The sequence below is a fragment of the Salmo trutta genome, chromosome 19 (assembly GCF_901001165.1).
Source record: "Salmo trutta chromosome 19, fSalTru1.1, whole genome shotgun sequence".
NCBI lineage: Eukaryota > Metazoa > Chordata > Actinopteri > Salmoniformes > Salmonidae > Salmo > Salmo trutta.
The window spans coordinates 23,156,551-23,170,163 of NC_042975.1; the positions used below are offsets into that span (position 1 = coordinate 23,156,551).

Consider the following 13,613-nt stretch of genomic DNA (forward strand, 5'->3'; position numbering starts at 1 on the left):
TTCAGAGGATGCCATTACAGACAAGCACCAGAGGATGGCAGAATAGTAGGGTAAAAATAGACTACAAAGATGATAGTTTCAGAGCTGGGTTTCAAACATACTCCGTGTTTTCCAAAATTGCAATCTGATTGATGAGCAATGACCTGAGACCGAGCATGTTAAATCTAATCCACGTGCGCTCATTCCACGAGAGCGCGCACAGTCACGAACGGTACGCCTCTGCGCGTTCACGATGTCCTCAGATTCTCACTTGGAAGTGGTGAATCGGATGTTTTAGTGCGAGCCTCCAGTTTGATAGTAAAGTTTACCTATAAAACTGTCCTTCAACTGGCAGCAAAGGGAATTTCAGTCAATGTTTTCTCATTGTGAAGTACCGTTTAGCTTTACTTAAACACGATAACAGCTGTTTGAACATTGCCAACGAGCCATCTCCAGCGGGAGTTTTTGAACACACGGACAGCGAGGTTGAGGCGATATCTTTTTTATTGGGACGTAACGTTCGTGTTCAGGAAACGTTTTGCTAACTAGCTTAACGTTAGCTATATAACATATCTCGTGTCTTTAGTTTGTTTTATAATGCAGTGTTTTGGCTCTGAGGGATCAAGCTGTGTTTCTGCAGCTGGCGTGGAAGACACCAGGAGGAGGAAACTGTGGTGAAAGCGAGAGTGATAACCCGAAAAACATCTCATCAGACACACCGGTAAACAGACATTTCTGTCACTTCAGTTGTTATCAAACGTTTACATGAACACCGATAATTCCATATTAAACTGATTAAGGCAGTAGTCCGAGTATGGTAATGGAGTAATGTGTTTATATCAGCTAAACGTAGTAATAAATAAATTGGGAAAATGTCATTAAAATGGACAATTCTGTGAACTGTCTTGCGCAAGTTTTACATTTACACAATACCTGTTAGCATGCAGGAGCTTGCAGGGATTTGTAGTCTTGCATGGTCTACTTTTATGCTAATTAACATTTTTGAGCATAAATCAGAGTAAATATTTCATTTCACCTTTATTTAACCAGGTAGAAGGCAATAAATAGGCCATAGAGGAGAAATAATTACAATTATCATTAACACTGGCGTGAGATGTGCAGATGATTATGGGCAAGTAGAGATACTGGTGTGCAAAAGAGCAACAACAAAATCAATAACAATATGGGGATGAGGTAGTTGGGTGTGCTATTTACAGATGGGCTGTGTACAGGTACAGTGATCAGTAAGCTGCTCTCGCAGCTGATGCTTCAAGTTAGAGAGGGAGATGTACGACTCCAGCTTCAGTGATTTTTGCAATTCGTTCCAGTCATCGGCAGCAGAGAACTGGAATGAAAGGTGGCCAAATGAGGTGTTGGCTTTGGGGATGACCAGGGAAATATACCTGCTGGAGCATGTGCTACGGGTGGGTGTTGCTATGGTGACCAGTGAGCTGAGATAAGGCGGGGCTTAACCTCTCTGGCGCATGTGGGACGAACTCGTCCCACCTACGTAACAGCCACTGAAATCCAGTGGCGCGATTTTTGAATCGTTAGAAATACTATTACTTCAATTTCTCAAACATATGACTATTTTACAGCTATTTAAAGACAAGAATCTCGTTAATCTAACCCCACTGTCCGATTTCAAAAAGGCTTTACAACGAAAGCAAAACATTAGATTATGTCAGCAGAGTGCCCAGCCAGAAATAATCAGACACCCATTTTTCAAGCTAGCATATCATGTCACATAAACCCAAACCACAGCTAAATGCAGCACTAACCTTTTATGATCTTCATCAGATGACACACCTAGGATATTGTGTTATACAATACATGCATGTCTGTTCAATCAAGTTCATATTTATATCAAAAAACAGCTTTTTACATTAGCATGTGACGTTCAGAAAAAGCATAACCCCCGCAAACTTCCGGGGAATTTACTAACAGTTTGCTAAATTACTCACGATAAACGTTCACAAAAAGCATAACAATTATTTTAAGAATTATAGATACATTACTCCTCTATGCACTCGATATGTCCGATTTTAAAATAGCTTTTCGGATGAAGCACATTTTGCAATAATCTAAGTACATAGCCCGGCATCACAGGGCTAGCTATTTAGACACCCACCCAGGTCAGCCTCCACCAAAATCACATTTCCTATAAGAAAAATGTTCTTACCTTGCTTGTTCTTCGTCAGAATACACTGCCAGGACTTCTACTTCAATAACAAATGTTGGTTTGGTCCCAAATAATCCATCGTTATATCCAAACAGCGACGTGTTATTCGTGAGTTCTAGACACTATCAGAATGCTTCATCACGGTCTCGCGCATGGCGCATTGGCGTGACAAAAAAATTCTAAATATTCCATTACCGTACTTCGAAGCATGTCAACCGCTGTTTAAAACCAATTTTTATGCCATTTATCTCGTAGAAAAGTGATAATATTCCGACCGGGAATATGCATTGAGCCTAAACAGCCGAATTAAATTTCTCCTCAGGAGCGAATCGTGCACGCGCCTCATTCAAAGGTCCTCTGAGCCGCCACTTACCAAAGCCGATAATGTGTTTCAGCCTGAGGCTCCCTCGTCAACCTTCAGGTATTTCCCGGGTTCTGAGAGCCTATCGGAGCCCTGGGAATTGTCACGTTACAGCTAAGATCCTTACTTTTCAATAAACAGATGCAAGACGCACGACTCCTTGTCAGACAGGGTACTTCCTGCTTGAAACCTTGTCAGGTTTTTGCCTGCCATAGGAGTTCTGTTATACTCACAGACACCATTCAAACAGTTTTAGAAAATTCAGAGTGTTTTCTATCCAAACCTGAACAATAATATGCATATTCTAGCTTCTGAGTTGGTGTAGGAGGCAGTTAAAAATGGGCACATATTTTTTCCAAAATTCTCAATACTGCCCCCTATCCCAAACAGGTTAACCTAGCAGAGACTTGTAGATGACCTGGAGCCAGTGGGTTTGGCGACGAATATGTAGCAAGGGCCAGCCAACGAGAGCCTACATGTCGCAGTTGTGGGTAGTATATGACTTAAATGTAAATGTAAATATGGGGCTTTGGTGACAAAACGAATGGCACTGTGATAGACTACATCCAATTTGCTGAGTAGAGTGTTGGAGGCTATTTTGTAAATGACATTGCTGAAGTCAAGGATCGGTAGGATAGTCAGTTTTACGAGGGTATGTTGGCAGCATGAGTGAAGGAGGCTTTGTTGCGAAATAGGAAGCCGATTCTAGATTTAATTTTGGATTGGAGATGCTTAATGTGAGTCTGGAAGGAGAGTTTACAGTCTAACCAGACATCTAGGTATTTGTAGTTGTCCACATATTCTAAGTCAGAACCGTCCAGAGTAGTGATGCCAGTCGGGCGGGTGCGGGCAGCATTCGGTTGAAGAGCATGCATTTAGTTTTACTAGCATTTTAAGAGCAGTTGGAGGCCACGGAAGGAGTGTTGTATGGCATTGAAACTCGTTTGGAGGTTTGATAAGTGTCCAAAGAAGGGTCTGATGTATACTGCCGGTACGGGGCACGGAACCCCGCCGATCCTCTACAACTTCAATACCGACATAATCTGCCCGAGGAGTCTAACAGGCCCCTCAGGTGCGACGTCCGCTAAAGGCCAATTCTGCTAACAGGCCTGCTAGCTATCTAGAGCTACTTAGAACCCTACTAATTCCACGACTGGTCTATCGACGTCACCGCACGAAGAGGCAAAAACAGACTTACCCCCATCGCGACGTCCCCCAAAGGCTAGCTTGCTAGCCCCGGTCTGCTAATTGCTAGCTTGCTTGCCCCGGTCTGCCAACTGCTTGCTTGCTAACCCGGTCTACTAACTGCTAGCTTGCCAGCCCTGGTCTGCTAATTGCTAGCTTGTTTAGCCCCGGCCTACAGTTAGCATTGGCCTACTAACTGTCTGAATCGCTGTCCCCCCAGTCAGCCCAACCAATCACTGGACCCATATGTTCACTTGGCTACACATGCCTTTCTCTAATATCAATATGCCTCGTCCATTACTGTCCTGGTTAGTGATTACTGTCTTATTTCACTGTAGAGCCTCCAGCCCTGCTCAATATGCCTTAACCAACCATGTTGTTCCACCTCCTACATATACGATGACATCACCTGGTTTAAACATCTCTAGAGACTATATCTCTCTCATCATTACTCAATGCCTAGGTTTACCTCCAATGTACTCACATTCTACCTTACCTTTGTCTGTACACTATGCCTTGAATCTATGCTATCGTGCCCAGAAACCTGCTCCTTGTACTCTCTGTTCCAAACGTGCTAGACGGCCAGTTCGTATATAGCCTTTAGCTGTACCCTTATCCTACTTCTCCTCTGTTCCTCTGGTGATGTGGAGGTTAATCCAGGTCCTGCAGTGCCTAGCTCCACTCCCCAGGTGCTCTCATTTGTTGACTTCTGTAACCGTAAAAGCTAGAGGTCGACCGATTCTGATTTTTCAACGCCGATACCGATTATTGGAGGACAAAAAAAAAGCTGATACCGATTAATCAGCCGTTTTTATTTTTTATTTTTTACATTTATTTGTAATAATGACAATTACAACCATACTGAATGAACACTTATTTTAACTTAATATAATACATCAATAAAATGTATTTAGCCTCAAATAAATAATGAAACATGTTCAGTTTGGTTTAAACAATGCAAAAACAAAGTGTTGGAGAAGAAAGTAAAAGTGCAATATGTGCCATGTAAGAAAGCTAACGTTTAAGTGCCTTGCTCAGAACATGGGAACATATGAAAGCTGGTGGTGGTAACTACACCATTTTAAAGACAAGACTCTCCTTTATCTAACCACACTGTCCGATTTCAAAAAGGCTTTACAGCGAAAGCAAAACATTAGATTATGTCAGCAGAGTACCCAGCCAGAAATAATCAGACACCCATTTTTCAAGCTAGCATATTATGTCACAAAAAACAAAACCACAGCTAAATGCAGCACTAACCTTTGATGATCTTCATCAGATGACAACCCTCGGGCATTATGTTATACAATGCATGCATGTTTTGTTCAATCAAGTTCATATATCAAAAACCAGCTTTTTTACATTAGCATGTGACGTTCAGAACTAGCATACCCCCCGCAAACTTCCGGTGAATTTACTAAATTACTCACGATAAAAGTTCACAAAAAACACAACAATTATTTTAAGAATTATAGATACAGAACTCCTCTATGCACTCGATATGTCCAATTTTAAAATAGCTTTTCGGTGAAAGCACATTTTGCAATATTCTCAGTAGATAGCCCAGCCATCACGGCTAGCTATTTAGACACCCAGCAAGTTTAGCCTTCACCAAACTCCGATTTACTATTAGAAAAGTTTGATTACCTTTGGTGTTCTTCGTCAGAATGCACTCCCAGGACTTCTACTTCAATAACAAATGTTGGTTTGGTCCCAAATAATCCATAGTTATATCCAAATAGCGGCGTTTTGTTCGTGCGTTCAAGACACTATCCGAATGGTAAAGAAGGGTTACGAGCACGACGCATTTCGTGACAAAAAAATTCTAAATATTCCATTACCGTACTTCGAAGCATGTCAACCGCTGTTTAAAATCAATTTTTATGCTATTTTTCTCTGTCAACTGTGGGACAGTGCAAAATGAATAGTAACACTCAGTATCTTGTGTGGCCACCAGCTGCATTAAGTACTGCAGTGCGTCTCCTCCTCATGGACTGCACTAGATTTGCCAGTTCTTGCTGTGAGATGTTACCCCACTCTTCCACCAAGGCACCTGCAAGTTTCCAGACATTTCTGGGGGGAATGGCCTTAGCCCTCACCCTCCTATCCAACAGGTCCCTGACGTGCTCAATGGGATTGAGATCCGTGCTCTTCGCTGGCCATGGCAGAACACTGACATTCCTGTCTTGCAGGAAATCACGCACAGAATGACTGGTTGGAGGGTCATGTCAGGATGAGCCTGCAGGAAGGGTACCACATGAGGGAGGAGGAAGTCTTCCTTGTAATGCACAGCGTTGAGATTGCCTGCAATGACAACAAGCTTAGTCCGATGATGCTTTGACACACCGCCCCAGACCATGACAGACCCTCCACCTCCAAATCGATCCTGCTCCAGAGTACAGGCCTCGGTGTAACGCTCATTCCTTCAATAATAAAAGTGAATCCGACCATCATCCCTGGTGAGACAAAATCGTTGCCGGTGACGTTGTTGCCTTACAACAGGGCTACAAGCCCTCAGTCCAGCCTCTCTCAGCCTATTGCGGACAGTCTGAGCACTGATAGAGGGATTGTGCGTTCCTGGTGTAACTCGGGCAGTTGTTGTTGCCATCCTGTACCTGTCCCGCAGGTGTGTTTGGATGTACCAATCCTGTGTAGGTGTTGTTACACGTGGTCTGCCACTGCGAGGACAATCAGCGGTCCATCCTGTCTCCCTGTAGCGCTCACAATATGGACATGGCAATTTAATGCCGAGCAGTTGCCATATCAAGTGGTGATGCAACCAGTCAGTGTTGCTTGCCTCAAAGCGAGCATAGAAGGCATTTAGCTCGTCTGGTAGGCTCACGTCACTGGGCAGCTCTTGACTGGGTTTCCATTTGTAGTTTGCAAGCCCTGCCACATCCGACGAGTGTCAGAGCTGGTGTAGTAGGATTAGATCTGAGTCCTGTATTGACGCTTTGCCTGTTTGATGGTTTATCGAAGGGGCGAAGTGGGATCTCTTATAACCGTCTGGATTAGCTCCTTGAAAGTGGTGGCTCTAGCCTTTAGTTCAGTAAGAATGTTGCCTGTAATCCATGGCTTCTGTTTGTGGTGTATACGGTCACTGTGGGGACATTGTCGTCAATGTGGTGAACTCCTCAATGCCATCAGATGAATCCTGGAACATATTCCAGTCTGTGCTTGCGAAACAGTTTTGTCACTGGTACTACCTGTTTGAGTGTTTGCATGTAAGCAGGAATCAGGAGGATAGAGTTATGGTCCGATTTGCCCAATGGAGAGCAAAGGGAGAGCTTTGTATGCTCTCCCATTGTGGAGTTAAGGTGATCTAGAGTTTTATCCCTCTAGTTGCACAGGTGACATGATGGTAGATTGAGGTAAAACAGACTTCAGTTTTCCTCCATTTGAAATCACCGGCTCTGGATGAACATTTTATTGTTTGCTTATGGCCCTATACAGCTTATTGAGTGTGGTCTTAGTGCTAGCATTGGTTTGTGGTGGTAAATAGACGGCTACAAAAAATACAGATGAAACCTCTCTAGGTAAATAGTATGGTCTACAACTTATCATGAGGTATTCTAACTCAGGTGAACAGAACGGCCATCCTTCCTGCCGGCAAGCCTTCCCTGTAGCTCAGTTGGTAGAGCATGGTGTTTGCAACGCCAGGGTTGTGGGTTCGATTCCCACGGGGGGCCAGCACAGAACAAAATGTATGAAATGTATGCATTCACTACTGTAAGTCGCTCTGGATAAGAGCGAATGCTAAATGACTAAAATGTAAATGTAATTCCAATTGTGCATCCTTACAAATGAGCACAGTGGGATCGTTCCTGTCTAATGGTTAATTGGCCACTATGGAACCTTAACCATCCTAAGAAGTGTCTATCAATTACCATGTTTCATTGAGGGTGCAATTAATTAAGGAGATGTTTGTCACAGGTGTTAATGTAAATTATCGTTTGATGTGCCTGTTTCTCTAATACAGTAGTCTGGCTGCTGTAAACTATGGACACAGTGTACTGACTCAGTATAGGGTGTCTTCACATGATTCATATCCCATCATTTGCACTAGTTTGAAGCTAGAGATAATTAGTTACTTATCTCACTGCAAAAACAATGGAGGCCATCTTTCCAATTCCTGTTTTCCACACACAGATCGAGTCATACCAAATAGCTGCCACTGTGCCAATGACAAAGCAGAAACTTTAATAGTCACCATATTAATTTTAGTGGCATCAATTGGATGTAAAGCGGGATTTATGATGTAGTGGTTAATTGGCCTCTGTCTTCCTGTTATAGTCTCAGAAAATGGCCCTGTAATGTACTCAAAGCCAATGGTAGTGATTTTGAATAGTTTTAGCTGAACAACACATTGCTTTTGTCTTCAGAGATAAATCATTAGGAAACCTATTTGCAGTAGTCATTCATTTGTGCGGCTCACTCATTGTGAGTTCATCCATTTTGTTCATTGTCAGCGGACTTAACTGGGATACTGAGAGCAGGGTGTGTCGGTTTTATTTTTCAGATTTTTTAATTGATCTTTTATTTAACTAGGCAAGTCAGTTAAGAACACATTTTTATTTACAATGACGGCCTACCCCGACCAAACCCGGATGACACTAGGCCAATTGTGTGCCGCCCTATGGGACTCCCAATCACGGCCGGATGTGATGCAGCCTGGATTCGAACCAGGTCTTCAGGGTGGCAGGCAGAGCTCACTAGTGTGGATATAAATGGCTCTGCATCTATCTGCCTTTGCTCTTCATTTATTTATAAGTGTGCTGTCCCGGCAGGTTATTTAAAACGGGCCAGGCTAATGCAGCCCCCCTATTCAATGAGCTGAAGAACGTCAGGCCTGTAGGGTACCAGCGACTCAATTCCCATCTCTATTCAGTATGCCTTCTGCCATGGTTGATTTAATACTAAGAAAAATAAGATGCAACGTCATCGCCTCAGTGAGCAGTTAGCCCTACTGCCCAAGCACTGGGAGTAGACTACTGCTCAGATGAAGTGGTGTAAATTGGTTAATTTAACAAGATTTTAGACTTAGTTGGTTTGAATTTAGGTTTTTATGAAGTTGGACAAATTGCCTATTTTCCTAAACTCCAAAAATATGTTTAATCCACAGAAGCATGACTGTGAAATTCTCACTGTCAGTAACTTCAGCTTTATTAAAATAAAAGGACACGCTGCCTGTTCTACTACATGTCCCTCTATTAGCATTCAATTATTCTATGACATTGGAGAATCTAAAATAATCTTATCATGTCAGCTCAAATTTGCAACATTTGAGATATGTGGTTACACCAATCACGAGTTTACCCCTTCTAAATCCAATGTAATGGACTCAGTGGCCTGTCCTTATTTGTCAGTTGTTTGGAACAAGACTTTCTGTGGAAGATGTTGAGCTCTGCCCTATATCACCTTTTTTGATCAGGGGCATCTTCCCTCAACTGTTTTTTTTTCAAGTCGTGTCTTCAAGATTTTGTCAGTGCTTCCATTTAACAATGTAGGCTTGTAAAATTGAGAAAATAAAAGTGGCCAGTGCACCACACACTTCTCATTATTATTGACCAACAACTAGGGATCTCAATGGTTAACCACCTGTCCTCTTAAAGTAGCAATGGATATTGAGTGGAGGTATCACCTCCCCTTTTGTATCAGGAGAGGCACACTGAACCTGTCTTATTCTAAAACCCTATAAAATCATTTTTTCCCCCCCTCAAATTCTGTTTTTGTTTTTCTAGGTTTCCATTGCTCCTTGTTTTTTTTTGTTTTTTTTAAACAACTAAATTGATTAGTTATAAGTCTAAAACCAATGCTTAAACCACATCAGGGGACCACATTTGAAGTCTGGGATTTTATTTTTGGTGTAGTTGCCCTTTAATTGCAGTGTGCTGTGTTTTTGTAGCGTGATGGTAGTGTTTGCAAAACAAATACCCACTGGATTGATGCAAATAATCATGATATCATTCTGCCAGGTAAGCATAGGCTACTTTATAGTTAACATTTTAATTGAGAAGGTTTTTGGGAAAGCCTTCCCATCTACCAGAATATTTATTTTTGTTAGCATCATCGCTAATGGCTACACAAAGTGAAAGCTGTGCACACCGCACATTCACAGACAGGGAATTCTCGTTGCCTCTTCAGAAAGTTGCAGGGAATACAAATCACTGATGCATTCTATTCATTTCTCATGATAAACTTAATAAATGTTCAATACATTTAGTTGATTCCTTACTAAGTTCAATACATTTGTGAATATTGTTGAATTCTGTTTTATTTTCTGGATTCCTTGATTCCATCCGCGTTCTCTCTATTGCGGATTTTATTAAGGCCCTACAATTCCCATTACCAGAATCTGCCTCCAAGGCCTGTGTTATCGTGGCCTCATTTCCATTATGCAAAGTGCTCCATTTGACCTCCCCCATAGATGGATAGCTGAAGTACAGTTGAAGTCGGAAGTTTACATACAGCTTAGTCAAATACATTTAAACAAAATTTTTCTCAATTCCTGACATTTAATCCTAGTAAAAATTCCCTGTCTTAGTTAGGATCACCACTTTATTTTAAGAATGTGACATGTCAGAATAATAGTAGAGTGATTTATTCTTTCATCACATTCCTAGTGGGTCAGAAGTTTACATACACTCAATTAGTATTTGGTAGCATTGCCTTCAAATTGTTTAACTTGGGCCAAACGTTTTGGGTAGCCTTCCACAATAAGTTGGGTGAATTTTGGCCCATTCCTCTTGACAGAGCTGATGTAACTGAGTCAGGTTTGTAGGCCTCCTTGCTCGCACACGCCTTTTCAGTTCTGCCCACACATTTGACAGGATTGAGATCAGGGCTTTGTGATGGCCACTCCAATACCTTGACTTTGTTGTCCTTAAGCAGTTTTGACACAACTTTGGAAGTATGCTTAGGGTCATTGTCCATTTGGAAGACGCATTTGCGACCAAGCTTTAACCTCTCTTGGGCAGGTGGGACGCTAGCGTGAACCACCCACGGTTCACACTATTCAACAGCCAGTGAAAAATCAGAGCGCCAAATTCAAAAACAACAAAATGTCATAATTCAAAGTTCTCAAACATATGACTATTTTACACCATTTTAAAGACAAGACTCTCGTTAATCTAACCACATTGTCCGATTTCAAAAAGGATTTACAGCGAAAGCAAAACATTAGATTATGTCAGGAGAGTACCCTGCCAAAAATAATCACACAGCCATTTTCAAAGCAAGCATATATGTCACAAAAACCAAAACTACAGCTAATTGCAGCACTAACCTTTGATGAGCTTCATCAGATGACACACCTACGACATTATGTTATACAATACATGCATGTTTTGTTCAATCAGGTTCATATTTATATCAAAAACCAGCTTTTTACATTAGCATGTGATGTTCAGAACTAGCATACCCACCGCAAACTTCCGGTGAATTTACTAATTTACTCACGATTAACGTTCACAGAATACAAAACAATTATTTTAAGAATTATAGATCCAGAACTCCTTTATGCAATCGCGGTGTCAGATTTTAAAATAGCTTTTCGGCAAAAGCACATTTTGCAATATTCTGAGTAGATTGCCCGGCCATCACGGCTAGCTAATTTGACACCCACCAAGTTTGGCCCTCACCAAACTCAGATTTACTATAAGAAAAATTGGATTACCTTTGCTGTTCTTCGTCAGAATGCACTCCCAGGACTTCTACTTCAACAACAAATGTTGTTTTGGTTCCAAATAATCCATAGTTATATTGAAATAGCTCCATTTTGTTTGTGCGTTCAAGTCACAGTCCGAAGGGTGACGCGCGAGCGCATTTCGTGAATTTTTTTCTCAAAATATTCCATTACCGTACTTCGAAGCATGTCAAACGCTGTTTAAAATCAATTTTTATGCTATTTTTCTCGTAAAATAGCGATAATATTCAAAACGGGCGACGACGTATTCATTCAAAGACTGAAAGAATACATGGAGTCGTCTCGTGGACGCGCATCTCCAGTTTCATTGTTCCCTGCCTGACCACTCACAAAAACTCCTGCTGTTTTTTGCCCAGAGACTGCAGAGACGTCATTCCACTTTCTGGCGCCTTCTGAGAGCCAATGGAAGCCTTAGAAAATGTCACGTTACAGCAGAGATGCTGTATTTTTGATAGAGATGCCACAGAAGGAGAACAAATTGTCAGACAGGGCACTTCCTGTATGGAATCTTCTCAGGTTTTGGCCTGCCATATGAGTTCTGTTATACTCACAGACATCATTCAAACAGTTTTAGAAACTTCAGAGTTTTCTATCCAAATCTACTAATAATATGCATATTCTAGTTCCTGGGCCCGAGTAATAAGCCGTCTTAATTTGGGTACGTTTTTCATCCAGCCGTGTAAATACTGCCCCCACCCAAGAGAGTTTAACTTCCTGACTGATGTCATGAGATGTTGCTTGAATATATCCACATAATTTTCCTTCCTCATAATGCAATCTATTTTGTGAAGTGCACCAGTCCCTCCTGCAGCAAAGCACCCCCACAACATGATGCTGTCACCCCCGTGCTTCACGGTTGGGATGGTGTTCTTCGTCTTGCAAGCATCCCCCTTTTCCCCACAAACATAATAATGGTAATTATGGCCAAACAGTTCTATTACTGTTTCGTCAGATCAGAGGACATTTCTCCAAAAAGTACGATCTTTGTCCCCATGTGCAGTTGCAAACCGTAGTCTGGCTTTTTTTATGACAGTTTTGGAGCTGTGGCTTCTTCCTTGCTGAGCGGCCTTTCAGGTTATGTCGATATAGGACTCGTTTTACTGTGGCTATAGATACTTTTGTACCTGTTTCCTCCAGCATCTTCACAAAGTCCTGTTCTGGGATTGATTTGCACTTTTCACACCAAAGTACGTTCATCTCTAGGAGACAGAACGTTTCTCCTTCCTGAATGGTATGACAGCTACATGGTCCCATGGTGTTTATTCTTGCGTGCTATTGTTTGTACAGATCAACATGGCACCTTCAGGCGTTTGGAAATTGTTCCCAAGGATGAACCAGACTTGTGGAGGTCTACAATTTTTTTCTGAAGTCTTGGCTGATTTCTTTTGATTTCGCCATGATGTCAAGCACAGAGGCACTGAATTTGAAGGTAGGCCTTGAAATACATCCACAGGTACACCTCCAATTGACTTAAATGATGTCAATTAGCCTGTCAGAATCTTCTAAAGCCATGCCATCATTGTCTAGAATTGTCCAAGCTGTTTTAAAGGCAGAGTCAACGTGGTGTATGTAAATTTCTGACCCGCTGGAATTGTGATACAGTGAAATGATCTGTCTATAAACAATTGTTGGGAAAATTACGTGTCATGCACAAAGTAGATGTCCTAACCGACTTACCAAAACTATCGTTTGTGAACAAGAAATTTGTGAAGTGGTTGAAAAACCTGTTTTAATGACTCCAACCTAAGTGTATGTAAACTTCCGACTGTATGTCCCGAGTATAGCGTTAGCTCTCTAAGGGACTCCAGTTAAGTCTGTTTGAAACACTTGCTTGGTGATTAACCTCTATGGGACCCCTTCCCGTTCTCATCCCGTTAACGGGATTGATTTTGACAACAGCCAGTGGAAAATCAGAGCGCCAAATTTAAAACAGCTAAAATCTCATAATTCCATTTTCTCAAACAATCAACTATTTTACTCCATTTTAAAGATAAACTTCTCGTTAATCTAACCACATTGTCCGATTTCAAAAAGGCTTTACGCCGAAAGCATAAAATTAGATTGTTAGGACATAAACTTCACAAGAAACACCAAACAGCCATTTTCCAAGCAACTAGATGCATCACAAAAACCCAAAACGCAGCTAAATGAAGCACTAATATTTGACGATCTTCATCAGATGACACTCCTAGGACATTATG

General features: G+C 41.6%; 1 long non-coding RNA gene across 1 annotated transcript in view; it reads left to right on the forward strand.

The window, feature by feature from the left end:
- The first annotated feature begins 243 nt into the window (after positions 1 to 243).
- Positions 244 to 13,613, forward strand: part of LOC115154187 (uncharacterized) — a 113,529-nt gene continuing 100,159 nt past the window's right edge. Inside the window, exon 1 of the long non-coding RNA XR_003867838.1 lies at positions 244 to 700. This is a non-coding gene — a long non-coding RNA (uncharacterized LOC115154187). The remainder of the gene's footprint in view (positions 701 to 13,613) is intronic.